The sequence below is a fragment of the Oryctolagus cuniculus genome, chromosome X (genome assembly GCF_051225735.1).
Source record: "Oryctolagus cuniculus isolate XC-2025 breed Fujian yellow rabbit chromosome X, ASM5122573v1, whole genome shotgun sequence".
Lineage (NCBI taxonomy): Eukaryota > Metazoa > Chordata > Mammalia > Lagomorpha > Leporidae > Oryctolagus > Oryctolagus cuniculus.
Window position 1 is genome coordinate 100,934,410 of NC_142888.1, and position 20,324 is coordinate 100,954,733.

The window sequence follows — 20,324 nt, forward strand, 5'->3', positions numbered from 1 at the left end:
CAAACCCAGGACTCTAACACGGAACATGGACACTTTGATGAACGCTCTTGAAGATTTTGACTCCTCAGTCTTTGCTAACATTTCTGAGCCTATAGAAATGGCTCACTCTTCCCCAACCAAAGCCAGTATTTCCTGTGTATGAGAAAACAATACAGAGGTCATTCATTCACAAAGCAATGAGCTTGTACTCAACATAGCCCTTCCAAGTCCAGTTGGACTGGCTAGGGGTAGAAGAACACTATACTCCAAAGGTCCTGGAAGAACTAGCCAGCGTGTGCTGGAAGGAGTCGAGGGGTAGCCATGGAACCAAGTTCTGAAGGTGCTTGATCAGGGGAGCTTTATGGCGAGACTGGATAAGGGAGAGTTTCTTGGTTTGGGTGGGGTTTCTTGGGATTCAGAACTTACCCCAGAGGTTCGTGTAACTTGTTGCTAATGTGTCTCCTTTATACCTGGAAAAAAACAAAGGCCCACATTAAGTGATGTTGAAATTCTGGATTGTTGAGGCAGATGGTAGAAGGAATGAGAAGGCTGAGGCAAACAGGCGGGCTGTAGTGGGTGTACTGCAGAAGGCAGAGGACCCGCTGGAGGATTACGCTGCCCAGGAGGAGTCAGAGGACACATTCACTAGGCCATCAGGAATGCTGGTGAACGCAGCCGCAGAATCACCAAGAAGCTCCGGGTTGGCTTTCCTCGACAAGCCAGAGCCAGAAGTGAGCCCTTGATCTGCTGACAGAAAGGGAAATAATGGCTACCTTTCCACTCCAGCAATAAAGGCTGGGTCATAGCACTTAACCACCAGAAGCAGCCAGGGATTTGTAATTATTCCAACAGAATGGCCACAAGTAGGCCTGATCTTTTGAGTTAACGAGGGGGTTAACAGACACAGCAGCCCTAGAAGCAAAATAGATAGGCAGCCAAAAAGGGTAACGCTTAACAGAAATACATTTTTAAAAATTTTATTTATTTATTTATTTGAAAAGCAGAGTTACAGGGAGAGAGAGGGAGAGACAGACAGAGAGAGAAAAGTCTTCCATCTGCTTGTGCAATACTAAAATGGCCACAGTGGCCAGGGCTGGGCCAAGACAAAATCAGAGCTTGGAACTGTATTCACATCTCCCATGTGGGTGGCAGGGGCCCAAGTACTTGGCTACCTTCTGCTGCTTTCCCGGCGCATTAGCAGGGAGCTGGATTAAGGGCATACCATAGTCAGTGTGAATGAACCTATGTAGCAACCCCGGTCTGAGAAGGGTATGTATGGTTGCCAGGGACTCTGATATTTCAGAATGAGGGCTTGGATCAAACCACCACACAAGCCATTAAAACCTACCAAGGTGACAGTTGAGGGAAAGGGCAATTTTTTAAAACTTTTATTTAATGAATATAAATTTCCAAAGTACAGCTTATGGATTACAATGGCTTCCCCCCCCCCATAACTTCCCTCCCACCCGCAACCCTCCCTTTTCCCGCTCCCTCTCCCCTTCCATTCACATCAAGATTCATTTTCAATTCTCTTTATATACAGAAGATCAGTTTAGCATATATTAAGTAAAGATTTCAACAGTTTGCACCTGCATAGAAACACAAAGTGAAAAATACTGTTTGAGTACTAGTTATAGCATTAAATCACAATGTACAGCACATTAAGGACAGAGATCCTACATGAGGAGTAAGTGCACAGTGACTCCTGTTGTTGACTCAACAAATTGACACTCTTGTTTATGGTGTCAGTAATCACCCTAGGCTCTTGTCATGAGTTTCCAAGGCTATGGAAGCCTTTTGAGTTCACCAACTCCGATCATATTTAGGCAAGGTCGAAGTCAGAGTGGGAGTTCTCTCCTCCCTTCAGAGAAAGGTACCTCCTTCTTTGATGACCTGTTCTGGGAAAGGGCAATTTAAAAAAAAAAAAAGCATGGGTAACAGACAAGGAAGGGAATAAGTATCAGTTGTATCAGATGGTATCAGGTGGGCTGGTGGTAGGGGGGTGCCTAGTGTATCCCACTAAACTTCCTCTTTTAAGAAAGGCCCACAAGAACTCTAAATGAACATCTTCTTGAAAATGTATGGACACATGGAGCAGTATGTTACATGATGTGGACTGTGGCAGACCTAGAGATGTGTCACACAGATCACTCTCCAAGAAACAAGTCACTGGGGTGGGCATTTGGTACAGGAGTTAAGATGCCACTTGGGACACCCACATCCCATATCAAAATGCTTGGGTTTGAGTCCCACCTCCATTTCCAGCTTCCTGCTGATGTGCAACCTGGGAGGCAGCAGGTGATGACTCAAGTAGTTGAGTGCCTGCCACCCATGTGGGAAGCCCTGATTGAGTTCCTGGCTTCTGGTTTCAGCCTGGCCCAGGGCTGGCTGTTGTAAAGCATTTGGGGAGTGTATCAGCAGATGGAAGATCTCTCTCTCTCTCTCTCTCTCTCTCTCTCATTGTCTTTCAACTAATAAAAAATGAAAATAAAAATGATAAAGTACTCTTTCCGGCTGCAGGAAGAGTAATTATTTGACAGCCCACCAGCTCTTGGAATTTCCAGAGTTGACCTCAATTCTTGAGTCAAGGTCATGCTCTTGTTAGAACAACTCCTGGACAATGAGTAAAAAAAAGGCCGTGGTACAAGGGCCTAGCTATTTCTGTCCAGAACAGGACTCTTCCAATGGAGATTTGCTCCAGAATTCCCACTGGGCTAGCAGAAACTTTCTCAAGTCTGTATGGAGTCTGCCCCAACCCCCACCCCACACACACCCAATCCTGTCACAGGAGTCACTCTACAATAAATCGTAGTGTCTGCTTCGCAGGCAACTTGTCTAACTTCCTTCAACAGTCTCATTTAAAATAAAGTGCCCCATCTTCAGGAGTTCTGCTCCCTGCCTCTCCTCCAGGTATTGGAGTTAGTGTTTGGCCTAAGTGACGTTTTGGTAGCAGAGGCTGCCAAGACCCCAGTGAATGGTCTTGTGCTGTTCAGAGACTGGGCTGGGTTTCTCCTGCACTGATGGGCCCTAAGTCACAATGCTCCCTCTCCTAGACTTCCTGATCATGCCTGGGGCAGGAGCTTACAGCTGGGGTCACTTTTCCATCATTTTGCCTGTAAAACTGATTGCAGCCTGGGTAATTTCCTTGTTGGCTCATTCTCACTAGACTCACTGGTGCTGTGGACCACTCCCTGGAAGTCTGCCTGTAAGCCTCCCCTGGTTTTGTACCAGGTACGGGGTCACTGTGTCCCTGCCATGATGATCCACTCTTTTTTTAAGATGTATTTTATTTATTTGAAAGGCAGTCACAGAGAAAAGGAGAGAGATCCTCTACCTGCTGGCTCACTCCCTAAACGGTTACAATGGCTGGGGCTGGCCCAGGCTGAAGCCAGGAGCCAAGAGCTTCATCTGGGTCAACCTCGTGGGTGCAGGGGCCCAAGCACTTGGGCCATCTTCTGCTGCTTTCCCAGGTGTATTAGCAGGGAGCTGGATCAGAAGTGGAGCAGCCAGGACTCTAAACAGTACCCTTATGGGATGCCTGCATTGCAGGCAGAGGCATAACAAGCTACACCACAACACTGACCTGATGACCCACTCTTGCAAGCTCAGTAACCATAACCTCTGCTACCCTATGGCTATGAGAGTCTTGACAGGGACTGGTGCTATGGTGCAGAGGGTTAAGCCACCACCTGCAGCACCAGCAACCCATAAGGGTGCCATTTGGAGTCCTGGCTGCTCCACTTCCAATCCAGCTCCCTGCTAATGTGCCTGGGAAAGCAGTGGAATATAGCCAAGTGCTTGGGGCCCTGCATCCACATGGGAGACCTAGATGAAGTTCCTGGCTCCTGACTTTGGCCTGGCTAAGCCCTGGCTGTTGCAGCCATTTGGACAGTGAACAGCGGATGGAAGATTCTCTCTCTCTCTCTCTCTCTTTCTCTCTCTCTCTCTCCCTTTCTCTTTCCCTTTCCCTCTCTGTCTGTAACTCTGCCTTTCAAAGAAACAAATCTTTTTTTAAAAAAGAGAGAAAGAGAGAGACCTTACAGTCTACCTTCTGTATTGCAGAGACCGGGGTGGGGGTGGGGGAGCTCTGAAGAGCTATCCTCCAGCACTCTCTCTGCAGAACAATTCTTGTCCAACCACATTTACTTTGCAGCTTTTATATTCATCTCCTCCCAGGGCCTAAAGTGAAAAAAGAGTAGATGCCTCATTATTCTAGAACTTTGCCCCAACCAGGGGAGATCTCTGCTACCTTGCCTCCCTCTCCTATTCCTCCTACAGTCCAGAGGAATCAGAGAAGCAGGCTCTATAATCCCTCTCCCTCTACTTTGTCTGGCCTAAGGGGCCCTTAGGTTAAATTCCGTGATTACCTCAATTCAGGTCTTCTTTATAAGATAAAGAAGATAAAGGAATTTAGAAAATCTCTTTCCGTGTTAATAAAGTCGGGTTTTCAGGCCTCTTTTCTTGTTTTGAACTTGAGAATCCTATTTTGGAAGCCAGAAATGGAATACCACTTTTTTTTTCTCTTTAAATTCTTGCTATTCAAGTCCTAATTCCACCTTCCTCCCACCACGTCTGGGCAGACAGATACCATGAGTCAACTAGAAAGAAGCTTACGTGTCTGAAAAAGTAAAAGAGGAAAGTACATTAATACATCTCTGGAGGAAAATGACGTCCATTACAGAACTTGTTTTCCTCTAAATTTACTAAGACCTTGCTTCACAATGTCATATAAGAGATTTGATGATATCATAAAAATCAATCATGTCTTGGTATGAGAAACACTTTATATATTTAGCACAACAAATCTATGACGTATGTACGCTTATAAATAAGGAAACTGAGGCACAGAGAAGCTAAAAAAACTTGTTAAACACAACTTGTAAGTGAAATTTCAATCCTGCCAATTGGCAAGTTCCCAGAGGTGACACAGTAGACAACATCCGACCCAGCCTTTTGTGAACATTCTTTCCTAAAGGAATTCATTCCTAGATCTTCAAAGACCCTGATTGGAAGCTCTAACCTCGACAAATACTCCAGTGAGTAACAAGGCTTCTCTGAAATGGTTCAAACATGGAGTGTGATACCATAGACCTTCCTTTGCCCATAACTCCTGGCCTAATGAGAGGCCAAGACTTAATGCTGTCATTCCTGGTAGAAGCTGAAAGCCCTAAAGCCAACTGAGAGGAACAGTTTGTAAGTCTTAAAGGGGTTTTTTCCCTCTTCTATTTTCTCTGGTGAGATTTTCTTACAGACACAAATACGAAAAATACGTATCACATATGATGATTTACAATTATTAAAATTAAATAAGAGAAAATCTTTGGCATTCACATTCATCTTCTTTTTCAGAAGAGACATCCCATTCTACTGATTGCAATATAAATAAGTTTGGAATGATGATTGTGATATTCCATTAAACTAATGGATTCAATCTCATAAGTCATTTTTATGGATAAAATTTAAGATACTGTATTAATTCAAAACAGAATACATTTGCAGTTTGTTCCAGGAAAACAGATTACTACATGTAATGCCAACAGTCATTACTTCCTGGTGTTATTTACCTGATCCCAATTTCCTAGCTAATATCACCGTGTGTGTAATGAATAATGCACTGTGTGAAATGTACACTGTGCAAAAACACATTTTATATATAGTACAGTTACTGGTATGTACATCACCTAATAAGATAATTTGTATTCCTTCCCTGCCTCCCACCTCCTTCCCATTATTTTTAATCTAATATACACCTAGAAGAAATATTTAAGAGACGGGGGGAGGTCCAAAATGAAGATTTCCTTTTCTCCTGATGCTTTATTTATTATTGAGATGTAAATGAACATACAAGGAATCACCATTCAGATCAAGAAATGGAAAGTTTTCAGCACCCCAGAAAGCTTCCTACCTATACCCGAGAGGTAACCACTATTCTGATTTGCGTCAAAGTGAGCACCTGTTTTAACATGCAAGTTTGGTGCTTAGAAATCTCCTGAAGAGTAAACTAAAGGTATTTGTCATTGAGGTTTAACAACAACCTCAGGAAGTTGTTTTCAGGAGTCTAATTAGGTAATTCAAAATTATCCAAACCTCTGACCTTGCTCATACTTCAGAGTTTTTAAAAAGTGTTCCTTTGCTTTTCCATTTTATATCTGCCCTCTCTCATACCTTATTCTGCTTCTCTCTTCACCAGTCCCCACACCAACTGGTGTACTGGAGCCTGCTTGCAGGGGCTTTTGAAAGCTCATAATATATATGTCCTCCTAATTCTACATTCGGTGATGGCAAATTGGCCGCTTCAATTTGACTAAGGTGGAAGTATTTACACTATGGAAATTGGCAGCTGGTGTGAATCAGGATCCTAGAGCCTGCATGATGAGTTCTAAACATCTGCCAGCATACCACTCACGGCTATACGACACACACACACGCGCGCGCGCGTGCACACACACACACATGCACACACACATGCGCACACACACACGATATATTCAAATCACGTCAAATGACTTCAAAGACATTTGGGGATTGAAAATGCTACCCAGTCATACAAAGCAGAATTAACCATAGAAAACCTAGCAGGAGCAAGGTTCAATTCAATCAGTCCTTGTAGATTTACAACAACTTGCCATCTGTCATGGTTTGGTTTTGCAACAATCACCATTTTGTGAATTGGCCCCAAAGCATTTCAAGGCGTGGTTCAATTCCTTAATTGTGGATATCCAGTTTTCTAAAACCAATTTGTTGAAAATATTGTCTTTTCCCCCATGCCATGGCCTTAGCCCTATTATCAAAGCTAATTTGATCATACATGCAAAGGTTTCCTTCTGGGCTCTATATTCTATCCCATTGTTCTAAATGTGTGTCCTTATGCCAGTCCCATACTGTTTTGATTAACCTTACCATAATACAATGTAAGTACTGAAATCAGAAAGTGGGAGGTCTTCACCTTTGTTCTTCATTTTCCAAATTGTTTTACTAATTCAAGGCCCTCATGAGATACCCCAGAATTTTAGGTTGAATTGTTTTATTTCTGCAAAGAAACACTGTTGGGGTTTTGACAGGGTTTGTACTGAATTTGTAGATCACGGAGTAGTATTGACATCTTAACATCAAGTCTTCCATTCTGTAAATTGAGATGCCTTTCCACTTATTTGTGCATCTAAAATTTCAGGAACAATTGGTAGTTTTCACTGTACAAGTCTTTCATCTCCTTAGTTTATCCCTAAGTATTCTATTCTTTTTGACAATGTTATAACTGGCGCTGTTGTCTTAATTTCCTTCAACGATTGCTCATTGTCAGTGTATAGAAACACAGCTGATTGTGTGTTGATTTTGTATCTTAGAACTTTGCTGAATTAATATCTTTTATCTAAAGGTTTATTTTATTTATTTGAAAGGCCAAGGACAGAGGGAGAGAGAGAGAGAGAGAGAGAGGTCTTCCATCTGATGGTTCACTCCCCAGATGGCCACAAGGACTGGAGCTGAGCTGATCTGAAGCTAGGAGCCAGGAACTTCTGGGTCTCCCACATGGGTGCAGGGGCCCAAGGACTTTCTCAGGCCTAACAGAAAGCTGAATCAGAAGTGGAGCAGCTGGGACTCGAACTGGCGCCCATATGGTATGCCAGCACTGCAGGTGGCAGCTTCACCCACTATGCCACAGCACTGGCCCTGAATTACTATCTCTTAACAATTGGATTCCCAATATCTATTACCTGTCACATAGTAAGTGCTCAATAAATTCTGTTAAATAAACAGATACAGTCTTTTGAGAGAACATTTTGCTGCTGCTAATGGTGCTTCTCAGGAAAATGTTCATTCCAAGGCTATTGTTTCACCAATGAGAAAGGCCCTTTCCCTGATACTGCATTGCCCTTTTTAAAAATCTTTTTTATTACCTTTTTTTTTGACAGGCAAAGTGGACAGTGAGAGAGAGAGACAGAGAAAAAGGTCTTCCTTTACAGGTCTTCAAAGAAGGAGGTACCTTTCTCTGAAGGGAGGAGAGAACCTCCACTTTGACTATGACCTTGTCTAAACAAGATAAGAGTCGGAGAACTCAAAAGGCTTCCATAGCTTTGGAAACTCATGACTGGTGCATAGGGAGATTACTGATGCCATAAACAGGAGTGTCAATTTGTAAAGTCAACAACAGGAGTCACTGTGCACTTACTCCTCATATAGGATCTCTGTCCTTAATGTGCTGTACATTGAGACTTAATGCTATAATGAGTACTCAAACAGTATATTTCGCTTTGTGTGTCTATGGGGGTGCAAACTGTTGAAATCTTTACTTAATGTATACTAAACTGATCTTCTGTAAAAAAAAAAAAAAGAAGAAATTATCAATTCCCAACTTGACTCTCACTGGGATTAAACATGACAATAGGTCTGATCTGATTTCATCATCATTTAAAAAATCATCTATTATTTTTCACTTTATGTTTGTGTGGGAGCAAACTGTTGAAATCTTTACTTAATGTATGCTAAACTGATCTTCTGTATATAAAGAGAATTGAAAATGAATCCTCATGTGAATGGAAGGGGAGAGGGAGTGGGAAAGGGGAGGGATGCGGGTGGGAGAGACGATATGGGGGGGAAGCCATTGTAATCCATAAGTCGTACTTTGGAAATTTATATTCATTAAATAAAAGTTAAAAAAAAAGGTCTTCCTTTTCCGTTGGTTCACCCCCCAATGGCCGCTGTGGCCGGCGTGCTGCGGCCGGCGCACCACGCTGATCTGAAGCCAGGAGCCAGGTGCGTCCTCCTGGTCTCCCACACGGGTGCAGGGCCCAAGCACTTGGGCCATCCTCCACTGCCTTCCTGGGCCACAGCAGAGAGCTGGACTGGATGAGGAGCAACCAGGACAGAATCCAGCGCCCCGACCAGGACTAGAACCCTGGGGTGCCGGCACCGCAGGCGGAGGATTAGCCTAGTGAGCCGCGGCGCCAGCCATCTTTTTTTATTACCTTTTTTAAGAAAGCTTTTATTTAATGAATACAAATTTCATAGGTACAGCTTTAGGAATATAGTGGTTCTTCCCCCTACACCTGCCCTCCCACCCCCACTCCCATCTCACCTCCTACTCTCTCTTCCATCCCATTCTTCATTAAGATTCATTTTTAATTAACTTTATATTCAGAAGACCAACTCAATACTAAGTAAAGATTTCAATAATTTGCACACACACACACACACACACACAAGTATAAAGTACTGTTTGAGAACAAGTTTTACAGTTAATTCTCATAGTACAACTCATTAAGGACAGAGATCCTACATGGGGACTAAGTGCACAGAGACTCCTGTTGTTGATTTAACAATTAACACTCATATATGATGTCAGTTGTGGGGAGCAACTGAGACTAGACTAAGTTACTGGAATTAAGACTTATTCTATGCATCTGCTCTCCCACAATATGGCGCTGGGGAGGAGTAAACTTCTACGCAGCTGCCTCTCACCAACTTGACTGATAAACTGCAGGAGCTGATCCTGCTCCTGATTGGAGGAGAGCAGCGTGCTCGGCGTGTGGGTAACAGAGTTGGGATTGGTGGAAGAGGACTATAAAGGAGGAGAGACACCATGCACCAGGGAACATCTGAAGGAACACCTGAGCAGCCCCCGAGAGAGCCGGCCAGCGGTGTGCCGCTCCTCCGCGGAAGCAGGGAAAGCGGCGGGGGGGTGCCGCCCCTCCACGGAGGTGGAGGGGTCGGCAGCCAACCAGGGAAGGACCAGCAGCAAACCTGGGGAGGGCCGAGCAGACGAAAGAACAGCGCAGGGTCCTGTGTCGTTCCTCCACGAATGGGGGAGCGACAGTCAGTGATCACTTGAAGCTCTTGATGTGAGCTGGAAAGGCTATGGAAGTCTTTTGAATCCACAAACTTCGTCAGTATTTAGACAGAGCCATAAGCAAAGTGGAAGATATCTCCTCCCTTCAAAGAAAAGTACCTCCTTCTTTGATGGCCCCTTCTTTCCACTGGGCTCTCACTCACAGAGAGCCTTCATGTAAGACATTTTTTGCCACAATGTCTTGGCTTTCCACGCCTGAAATGCTCTCATGGGCTTTTCAGCCATATCCGAATGCCTTACAGATTGAAGGGCTGATTATGAGGTTAGGGTGCTGTTTAGGGCGTTTGTCATTCTATGAATCTGCTGTGTAGACTGTTTCCCATGTTGGAACATTTTCTCCTTTTTAATTCTATCAATTGTTATTACTAGACACTGGTCTTATTTACATGATCCATTTGACACTTAATCCTATCTATATGATCAATTACACACTTAATATGATCACTTTAGCACGTAAGATGGCATTAGTACCACCCATCTTAATGGGATTTGGAGTCCTACGGCAAGTTTTTAGCTTTACTCTTAGGGGTAACTCCATGGGAATGTGTGCCGAACTGTACAGCTCCTCCTCTCTTATTCCCACTCTTATTTTTTTACTGGGATCTATTTTCAATTGACTTTATATACCTATGATTAATTCTATGTTCAGTAAAGAGTTCAACCAATGGGGTTAAGTAAAAAAATAAAATAAAATAATAAACTGTTCCTCAACAGTCAAGACAAGGGCTGTTCAAGTTATTGCTTCTCATAGTGTCTATTTCACTTCTGCAGGTTTCCTTTTAGGCTCTCTGTTATCACAGATCAGGGAGAACATATGGTATTTGTCCCTTTGGGATTGGCTTATTTCACTAAGTACAATGTTTTCCAGATTCGTTCATTTTGTTGCAAATGACCGGATTTTTTTTTTTATCACTGTGTAGTATCCCATAGAGTACATATCCCATAATTTCTCCATCCAGTCTTCCATTGATGGGCATTTAGGTTGATTCATGTCTTAGCTATTGTGAATTGAGCTGCAATAAACATGGAGGTGCAGATAATTTTTTACTTGCTTATTTCATTTCCCTTAGGTAAATTCCAAGGAGTGAGATGGCTGGTTCGTATGGTGGGACTATATTAGATTTCTGAGTTATCTCCAAACTGTCTTCCATAGTAGTTTTACCAGTTTACATTCCCACCAACAGTGGATTAGGGTACCTTTCCCCCCCACATCCTCGCCAGCATTTGTTGTTTGTTGATTTCTGTATGAAAGCCATTCTAACAGGGGTGAGGTGAAACCTCATTATGGTCTTGATTTGCATTTCCCTGATTTCTAGTGATCCTGAGCATTTTTCATGTATCTGTTGGCCATTTGTATTTCCTCTTTTGAGAAAGGTCTGTTTAAGTCCTTAGCCCATTTTTTGACTGGGTTGTTTATTTTGTTGTTGTTGAGTTTCTTGATCATTTTATATATATTCTGGTTATTAATCCTTTATCAATTGCATAGTTTGCAAATAATTTCTCCCAATCTGTCAGTTGTCTCCTTAGTTTCCTGTTTCTTTTGCTGTACAGAAGCTTCTCAATTTGATGTAATCCCATTTGTTAATTCTGGCTTTTATTGCCTTTGCCTCTGGGGTCTTTTGCAGGAACTCTTTGCCTGTGCCAATGTCTTGCAGGGTTTCTCCAATTCTCTCCAGTAATTTGATGGTATCAGGTCATAGATTTAGGTCCTTAATCCATTTTGAATTGATTTTTCTATAAAGTGTAAGGTAGGGGTCCTGCTTCATACTTCTGCATGTGGAAATCCAGTTTTCTCAGCACCATTTGTTGAAGAGACTTTCCTTGCTCCAGCAAATGGTTTTAGCCCCTTGGTCGAATATAAGTTGATTGTAGATGCTTGCATTGATATATGGCATTTATATTCTGTTCCATTGGTCTATCAATCTGTTTTTGTACCAGTACCAAGCTGTTTTGATTATAACTGTCTTGTAGTATGTCTTGAAATCTGGTATTGTGATGCCCCCAGCTTTTTTGTTGTTGTTGTTGTTGTATAAGATTGTTTTAGCTAGTCAAGTTCTTCTGTGTTTCCAAATGAATTTCAGCATCATTTTTTCTAGATCTGAGAAGAATGTCTTTGGTATTTTGATTGGTATTGCATTGAATCTGTAAATTATTTTCAGAAGAACGGACATTTTGATGATATTGATTCTTCCAATCCATGAATATGGAAGTTTTTTTCCCAATTTTTGTGCCTTATATTTCTTTTTTTAAAGTTTTTTAATTCTCGTTGTAGAGATCCTTGGCATACCTGGTTAAATTTATTCCAAGGTATTTGAATTTTGCAACTATTGTAAATGTGATTGATCTTAGAAGTTCTTTCTCAGCTGTGGCATTCTCCGTGTATACAAAGGCTGTTCATTTTGGTGTGTTGATGTTATATCCTGCTATTTTACCAAACTCTCCTATGAGTTCCAGTAGTCTCTTAGTGGAGTCTTTTGGGTCCCCTATATATAGAATCATATCATCTGCAAATAGGGATAGTTTGACCTCATCTTTACCAATTTGAATCCCTTTGATTTCTTTTTCTTGCCTGATGGTTCTGGCTAGAACTTCCAGGACTAGCAATGGTGAGAGTGGGCATCTTTGTCTGGTTCTAGATCTCAGTGGGAATGCTTCCAACTGTTCCCAAATTCCATAGGACACTGGCCATGGGTTTGTCATAAATTGCCTTCATTGTGCTGAAGAACATTCCTTCTAGACCCAATTTGCTTAGAGTTTTCATCATAAAAGGGTGTTGTATTTTGTCCAATGCTTTCTCTGCATCTATTGAGATAATCATATGGTTATTGTTCTCCAATTTGTTAATGTGATGTATCACATTGATTGATTTGCAAATGTTGAACCATCCCTGCACATCAGGGATAAATCCCTCTTGGTCCGGGTGAGTGATCTTTCTGATGTGTTGTTGGATTCAATTGACCAGAATCTTGTTGAGGATGTTTGCGTCTATGTTCATGAGGGAAATTCTTCTTCTGTTCCCTTCTTCTGTTGTATCTTTTCTGGATTTAGGAATTAAGGTGATGCTGACTTCATAGAAAGAACTTGGGAGGATTCCCTCCCTTTCAATAGTTTTGAATAACTTGAGAAGAATTTGAGTTAATTCTTTAAATGTCTGGTAGAATTCAGCAGTGAAGCCATCTGGTCCTGGGTTTTTTTGTTGTTGTTGGAAGGGTCTTTACTACTGATTAATTTCTGTCTTGGTTATGGGTCTGTTTAGGTTCTATGTCTTCATGGCTCAGTTTAGGTAAGTTTGTATGTGTCTAGGAATCTATCAATTTCTTCTGTTTCCCAGTTTGTTGGCATACAGCTCTTTGTAGTAATTTCTGATGATTCTTTTTATTTCTGAGGTGTCTGTTGCTACATTTCCTTTTTCATCTCTAATTTTGATTTGGGTCTTCTCTCTCCTTTTTTTGATTAGTTGGGCCAATGGTGTGTCAACTTTGTTTATTTAAAAAAAAAAACAGATCTTCATTTTACTGATCTTTTGTATTTTTTTTTCATTTCAATTTTGTTGTTGATTTCTTTTCTAATTTTAATTATTTCTTTCCTTCTACTGATTTTGGGTTTGGTTTGCTGTTGTTTTTCTAGATCCTTGAGGTGAATAGATAGTTCATTTATTTGGTGGCTTTCCAGTTTCTTGATGTAGGCACCAATTGCTATAAACTTTCCTCTTAACATTGCATTTGCCATATCCCACAAATTTTGGTATGTTGTATTGTCATCTTCATTTGTTTCCAGAAATTTTTTGATTTCTCTTTTGATTTCTTCTATGACCCACTGTTCATTCAGGAACATGTTGTTCATTCTCCATGTGTTTGCATATGATGTAGAGATTTTTGAGTTGTTGATTTCCAGCTTCATTGCATTGTGGTCCAAGAAGATACATGGTATGATTTTGATTTTTTTAAATTTGCTGATACTTGCTTTATGGCCTAGCATGTAGTCAATCCTAGAGAAGGTTCCATGCACTGGTGAGAAGAATGTGTATTCTGCAACTGCAGGATGGAAAGTTCTGTAGATATCTGTTAGGTCTATTTGTATATATTTTGTAATGTCCAATAAAGGTAAATATATCATCTCCTCAAACATTTAGCATTTCTTTATGGTGAAAACATCCAAGATCCCATCTTCTAGTTCTTTTTATAGAGAAATGTACAGCACATTAACATTATCTGTAGTCACCCTACTGTGCAATAGAAACCAAGAACACCTTACATCCATCTATCTATCAGTTAGTACCTGCTATGCAACCTTTACCCATCCCTCTCTCCACTGTTTCTGTTCCAGCTTCTGGTAGCCACCTTATACTTTCACCTCCTATGAGATCACCTTTTATTTTTTTGATGCCACATATGAGTGAGATCATGTGATACTTGTCTTTCTGTGCTTGGCTTATTTCACTTAACATAATGACCTCCAGTTCCATTCATGGTGTTGCAAGTGACAAGATTTCACACGTTTTTATGGTTGAGTAGTATTGTATTGTATCTGTGAACCACAGACTCTTGTGAGATGTATCACATTAAAATATTTTCTCCCAATTACATAGGGATCCCTCTGTTGATTGTTTCCTTTGCTAGGCAGAACCTCTTCAGTTTGATGAAATCTCATTCGTCTATTTTTGCTTTTGTTTCCTGTACCTGTACTTTTGGAATCCTTCTCAATTCCAGTGTCATGAAGTATTTCTCTTGTGTTTTCTTCTAATAGTTTCAAAGTCTGTTCTTTTTTTAAAATATTGATTTTAGGCCGGCGCCGCAGCTCACTAGGCTAATCCTCCGCCTTGCGGCACCGGCACACTGGGTTCTAGTTCTGGTTGGGGCGCTGGATTCTGTCCTGGTTGCCCCTCTTCCAGGCCAGCTCTCTGCTGTGGCCAGGGAGTGCAGTGGAGGATGGCCCATGTGCTTGGGCCCTGCACCCCATGGGAGACCAGGAGGGGCACCTGGCTCCTGCCATCGGGTCAGCGCGGTGTGCAGGCCGCGGCGGCCATTGGAGGGTGGACCAACAGCAAGGGAGGACCTTTCTCTCTGTCTCTCTCTCGCTGTCCACTCTGCCTGTCAAAAAAATATTTATTTTATATATTTGAAAGAGTTACAGAGAGGTAGAGACAGAAAGAGAAAGATCTTCCATCCTTTGGTTCTCTCCCTAAATGGCCGCAACAACCAGAGCTGAGCTGATCCCAAGCCAGGAGCCAGGAGCATCTTCTAGGTCTCCCGAGTGGATGCAGGGGCCCAAGAACTTGAGCCATCCTCTGCTGCTTTCCCAGGTTTATTATCAGGGAGCTGGATCAGAAGTGGAGCAGCTGGCCTTTGAAAAAGCGTCCATATGGGATGTCGGCACTGCAGATCGAGGCTTTAACCCACTGTGCCACAGTACAGGCCCCTCAAAGACAGTTCTTACATTTAAGTGTCATCCATTTTGAGTTGATTTTTTTGTACATAGTGAGAGATATGGGTATAGCTTTTTTTCTTAATTATTTATTTTAAAGTCAGAGTTACACAGAGAGAGAGACAGAGAGAGAGATTTTCCATCAGCTGTTTCACTCCCCAGATGGCTGCAATGGCCAGCGCTGTGCCAGGCCAAAGTCAGGAGCCAGGACCTTCTTCCTAGTCTCCCACATTGGGTGGCAAAGGGCCCAAGCACCTGGGCCATCTTCCATTGCTTTTCCTAGGCCAATTAGCTGGATCAGAAGTGGAACATCCAGGACTTAAACCAGTGCCCATATGGGCTACAGCATTGCATGAAGAAGCTTTACCCACTACACCACCAATGCCAGCACCTATGGTTCTAGCTTCATTCTTCTGAGTGTGGATATCCAAATTTTCCAGCACCATTTATTGAAAAGACTGTCATTTTTCTATTGCATGTTCTTATCACATTTGTCAAAGATCAGTCAGTTGTAGCTGTGTGCGTTTACTTCTCGATTTCTATTGGTTCCAATGGTCCATGCATCTGTTTTTATGGCAGTTGCATCTATTTTAATTACTGTAGTTCTGTGATAAATTTTAAAGTCAGGTAGTATATTGCCTCCTGCTCTGTTCTTTTTGTTCAACGTTCCTTTGGTTATTCAGGGACTTGTGTGGTTCCATACAAATCTTAGTAGTTCTAGTTTTATGAAATATGTCATCGGTATTTTGATAGGAATTTCATTGAATCTGTAAATAGCTTTGGGTAAACATTTTAATGATATTAAATCTTCCAATCCATATACACAGGGTATCTTTCCATTACTTTGCATCCTGTTCAATTTCTTTCTTCAGTGTTTCATAATTTTCCCTATAGAGATCTTTTATATGTTTGGTTAAATTTATACCTATGAATTTTATTATTTTTATAGCTCTTAGAAATGGGATTGCTTTCTCAGATAAATTCCTTTGGTGTACTGATTATTGTACATTGACTTTTTTAACTTTTATTTAGTAAATATACATTTCCAAAGTACAGTTTATGGATTACAATGGCTTCCCCCCATTACTTCCCTCCCACTCGCACCCCTCCCATCTCCTGCTCCCTCTCCCATTCATTCACATCAAGATTCATTTTCAATTATCTTTATATACAGAAGATCAATTTAGTATATATTAAGTAAAGATTTCATCAGTTTGCACCCACACAGAAACACAAAGTGTAAAATACTGTTTCAGTACTAGTCATAGTATTAATTCACATTGGACAACACATTAAGGACAGATATCCCACATGAGGAGTAAGTGCACAGTGACTCCTGTTGTTGACTTAACAATTTGACACTTGTTTATGGCGTCAGTAATCTCCCTAGGCTCTAGTCATGAGTTGCCAAGGCTATGGAAGCCTTTTGAGTTTGCTGACTCCAATCTTATTCAGACAAGGTCATAGTCAAAGTGGAAGTTCTCTCCTCCCTTCAGAGAAAGGTACCTCCTTCTTTATTGGCCCCTTCTTTCTACTGGGATCTCACTCACAGAGATCTTTCATTTAGGTGTTTTTTTTACCAGAATGTCTTGGCTTTCCATGCCTAAAATACTCTTGTGGGCTCTTCAGCCAGATATGAATGCCTTAAGAGCTGATTCTGAGGCCAGAGTGCTGTTTAGGACATCTGCCATTCTATGAGTCTGCTGTGTATCCCGCTTCCCATGTTGTACATTGACTTTTTTAAAAAAAATTATTTTATTTATTTGAAAGAGTTACAGAGAAAGGTAGAGACACAGAGAGAGAGGTCTTCCACCTGCTGGTTCACTCCCTAGCTGGCCTCAATGGCCAGAACTGCGTTGCTCCTAAGCCAGAAACCAGGAGTCTCCTCCAGGTCTTCCATGTGGGTGCAGGGGCCCAAAGACTTGGGCCACCCTCCACTGCTTTCCCAGGCCACAGAAGATGGCTGGATTGGAAGTGGAGCAGCTGAGACTTGAACCAGCACCCATATGGGATATCGGCTCTTCAGGCCAGGGCCTTAACCTACTGAGCCACAGCGCTGGCCCCTGTACATTGACTTTTTCACCCTGCAGCTTTGCTGGATTTTTTGACAGACAACTGTTACTCATTTTTTATTTCATGATCATAACTTTAACTCTGCAATCCAGCTTGACTTGAAGGAAAGATTAAGGAAAACATGGAATCCAAAGAACTGGAGTGATGGCACAATTATAGGATATTATAAGGAGATGGGATTGAGGGATACTCTCTAGAAGCATCAGCAATCAGATGAATTAGAGTTGCCCACAGTTGGCAATGGTAGTCTTCTTGCTGATCTTGCCATTCTCAGGCCCAAGTGCTCAATGGCTTGCATGATATTCATGCTCTCTTTCTCTCTGCCAAAGACCACATGCTTGCCATCCTACCATTCAGTCTCGGCAGTACAGATGGAGAACAGGGAACCATTTGTATTGGGTGCAGCATTTGCCATGGAAAAATGCCAGGGCCTGTATACTTCAGGATCAAGTTCTCATAACCAAATTTCTCTGCATAGATGAACGTGCCACCAGTGCCATTATGACATGTAAAGTCATAAATCCTGGAATAATCCTGTGAAAGCAGGAACCTTATAACCAAATCCTTTATCTCTTGTGCTCCGAGTGAATGAAAGTTTTCTGCTGTCTTTGGAACTTTGTCTTTAAATCGCTTGAAGGAGACATGGCCTAAAGGCTCACCTTCCATGGCTACATCAAAGAATCTGGTGGGGTTGACCATGGCTGACAGCAGACAGCTCTGGGTGACAATGGCATCTGCCAGAAAAATAAGAGTCTGAATTTGTTTATTCTAATCAATGTTTTGGTGGAGTCTTTGTGTTTTTCTACATTAAGATCACGTCATTTGCAAACAGTGAAAATTTGGCTGCTTCTTCCTTTCCAATTTGGATGCCCTTTATTTCTTTTTTTTTTTTCACATAATTGCTCTGGCTAGGACTTCCAGTACTATGTCAAGTATAAGTGGTAAAAGTGAGCATTCTTGTCTTGTTCCAGATCTTACAGAGAAAGCCTGTAGGTTTTCCACATACGGTATAATGCTAGCTTTGTCCTGTTATATATGACTTTTATTATGTTGAGGTATGCTTCTTCTATACCTAACTTGTTAAGAGTTTTGTAAATCATAAATGGATGTTGGGTTTTATCAGATTCATTTTCTACATCTCTTGAGTTGATCATATGATTTTGCCCTTCATTGTCTTGAAATGGTATATCACATTTATTGATTTGCATATGTTGAACCATTCTTGCATCCCTAGAATGAATCCTCCTTGATCATGATGAATAATCCTTTTAATGTGCTGCTGGATTCCATTTGCTCGCATTTTGTTACAGATATTTGCATCTAAGTTTATCAAGGGTATTGGCCTAAAGCTGTTAGGATATGCTCAGTGTTGGGTTTTGTCAGCCCAGTACTGGGAGACATACTCCTGTGGTTCCTTGCTGCCTGCCCAAGGTTGGAGGAGGATGACAGAGGAAACAGCCTGGCTGCTCAGACTGGCACCAGCCTGGCTGACAGCCACCAGGCCACATGAAGTCCTGGGAATTCACGCCAGGCATGCCAGGCCTGCCTAAAGCCACTGGGGATTCACACTGGAGTCCGCCCCACTGGAGCCCAGGCCTCCATTTCATGCCAGGAAAGTCTCGAGGTTCTGCAAGCAACAGAGGCTTTAGGACTTTATCCGATGCTCAGTCTCAAAATGGAAGGCCTAGCTCGGAGCTCCAACGCACAGTCCTAAACTCCTTCTCCAGTTCTCTCAGAAGCAGCTCAAGGTTCGTGGAAGTTCCAAATCCCCAGTCTACAGGTGTAGCCCCACAGCCCCAGTGCAACTCTGATTTTGTTTTGTTTTGTTTTGTTTTTGGCTGCAGTGGGCCTGACACTGTGATTCAATTCTCCCTCCATCACCCAAGCAGGAGGCATCTCACTTCGTGCTGTGTGGAAAACTCTTTCTTTCCTACTTTCTTAAATTCCACTTTTATCATTACTGTACTAAAACCAGGCACTGTGGTCTCTCACCTAGCTTCTGTAGTTCTTGTGAGAGTGACTTGGTGTGCGAAAATCTGTTCAAATTGGTGTCTCTGTGGGAATATGATCACCAGAGAATCTTACTCAGCTGCCATCTCACTCTGCCAGCCTCAAAGATGGTAGTTCTATTTTTAATTTCTTTAAGGAATCTCTATACTGTTCTCCGCATTGTCTGTACTAATTGACATTCCCACAAACGGTGTTCAAAGTTCCCTTTTCTCCATATCCTCACCAACATATGTTCTCTTTTGTCTTTTTGACAACTGCCAGTCTGACAGGTGTGAGATGGCATTTCCTTGTGGTTTTAATTTGCATGTCCCTAATGATTAGTGATGTTGAATATTTTTTCCATATATCTGTTCTCCATTTGCATGTCTTCTTTTGAGAAATATCTGTTCAGATCTCTTGTGCATCCTTTTTAGTTTGTTCTTATCATCTTCTTGATCAAAGTTAGATTATCATGGGTTGAAAGGTGAAGAAGTCTTATTAACTCTCTTAAGGCCTGGAAATGGCACACATCACTTCCATTCACATTTTCCTGGAATGAACTGAGTCAAAAAGCTAAATCTACTACATAAGGCATGATTGTAGGTATCAGTACCAGTCAAACATTTTCCTAGGCAGAAAATAAGAACATGTTGACAGTCACAGAGAGAGAAGGAGAGACCGAGAAAGAGAGAGAGAGAGAGAGAGAGAGATCATCAATTTGTTCAATCCCTAATTGGCTGCAATGGCCAGTGCTGGACCAGGCTGAAGCTAGGAGCCAGGAGCTTCTTCCGGGCCTCCCTTGTGGGTGGCAGGAGCCTAAACACTTGAGCCATCTTCTGCTGCTTTTCCCAGGCCATTAGCAAGAAGCTGGATCAGAAGTGGAGCAGCCAGGACATTACCTGGTACCCATTTGGGATGCCAACATCACAGGAGGCAGCTTTACCTTCTATGCCACAATGTGCACCCCAAAGAACATGTTTCTGTAATTAGCTGGCAGTCTTTGGCACATATGGAA

General features: G+C 42.0%; 1 pseudogene; it reads right to left on the reverse strand.

Annotated features, from left to right (window-relative positions):
* Positions 1-17,538: 17,538 nt before the first annotated feature.
* Positions 17,539-18,052, reverse strand: LOC100342238 (peptidyl-prolyl cis-trans isomerase A pseudogene; annotated as a pseudogene).
* Positions 18,053-20,324: the final 2,272 nt, after the last annotated feature.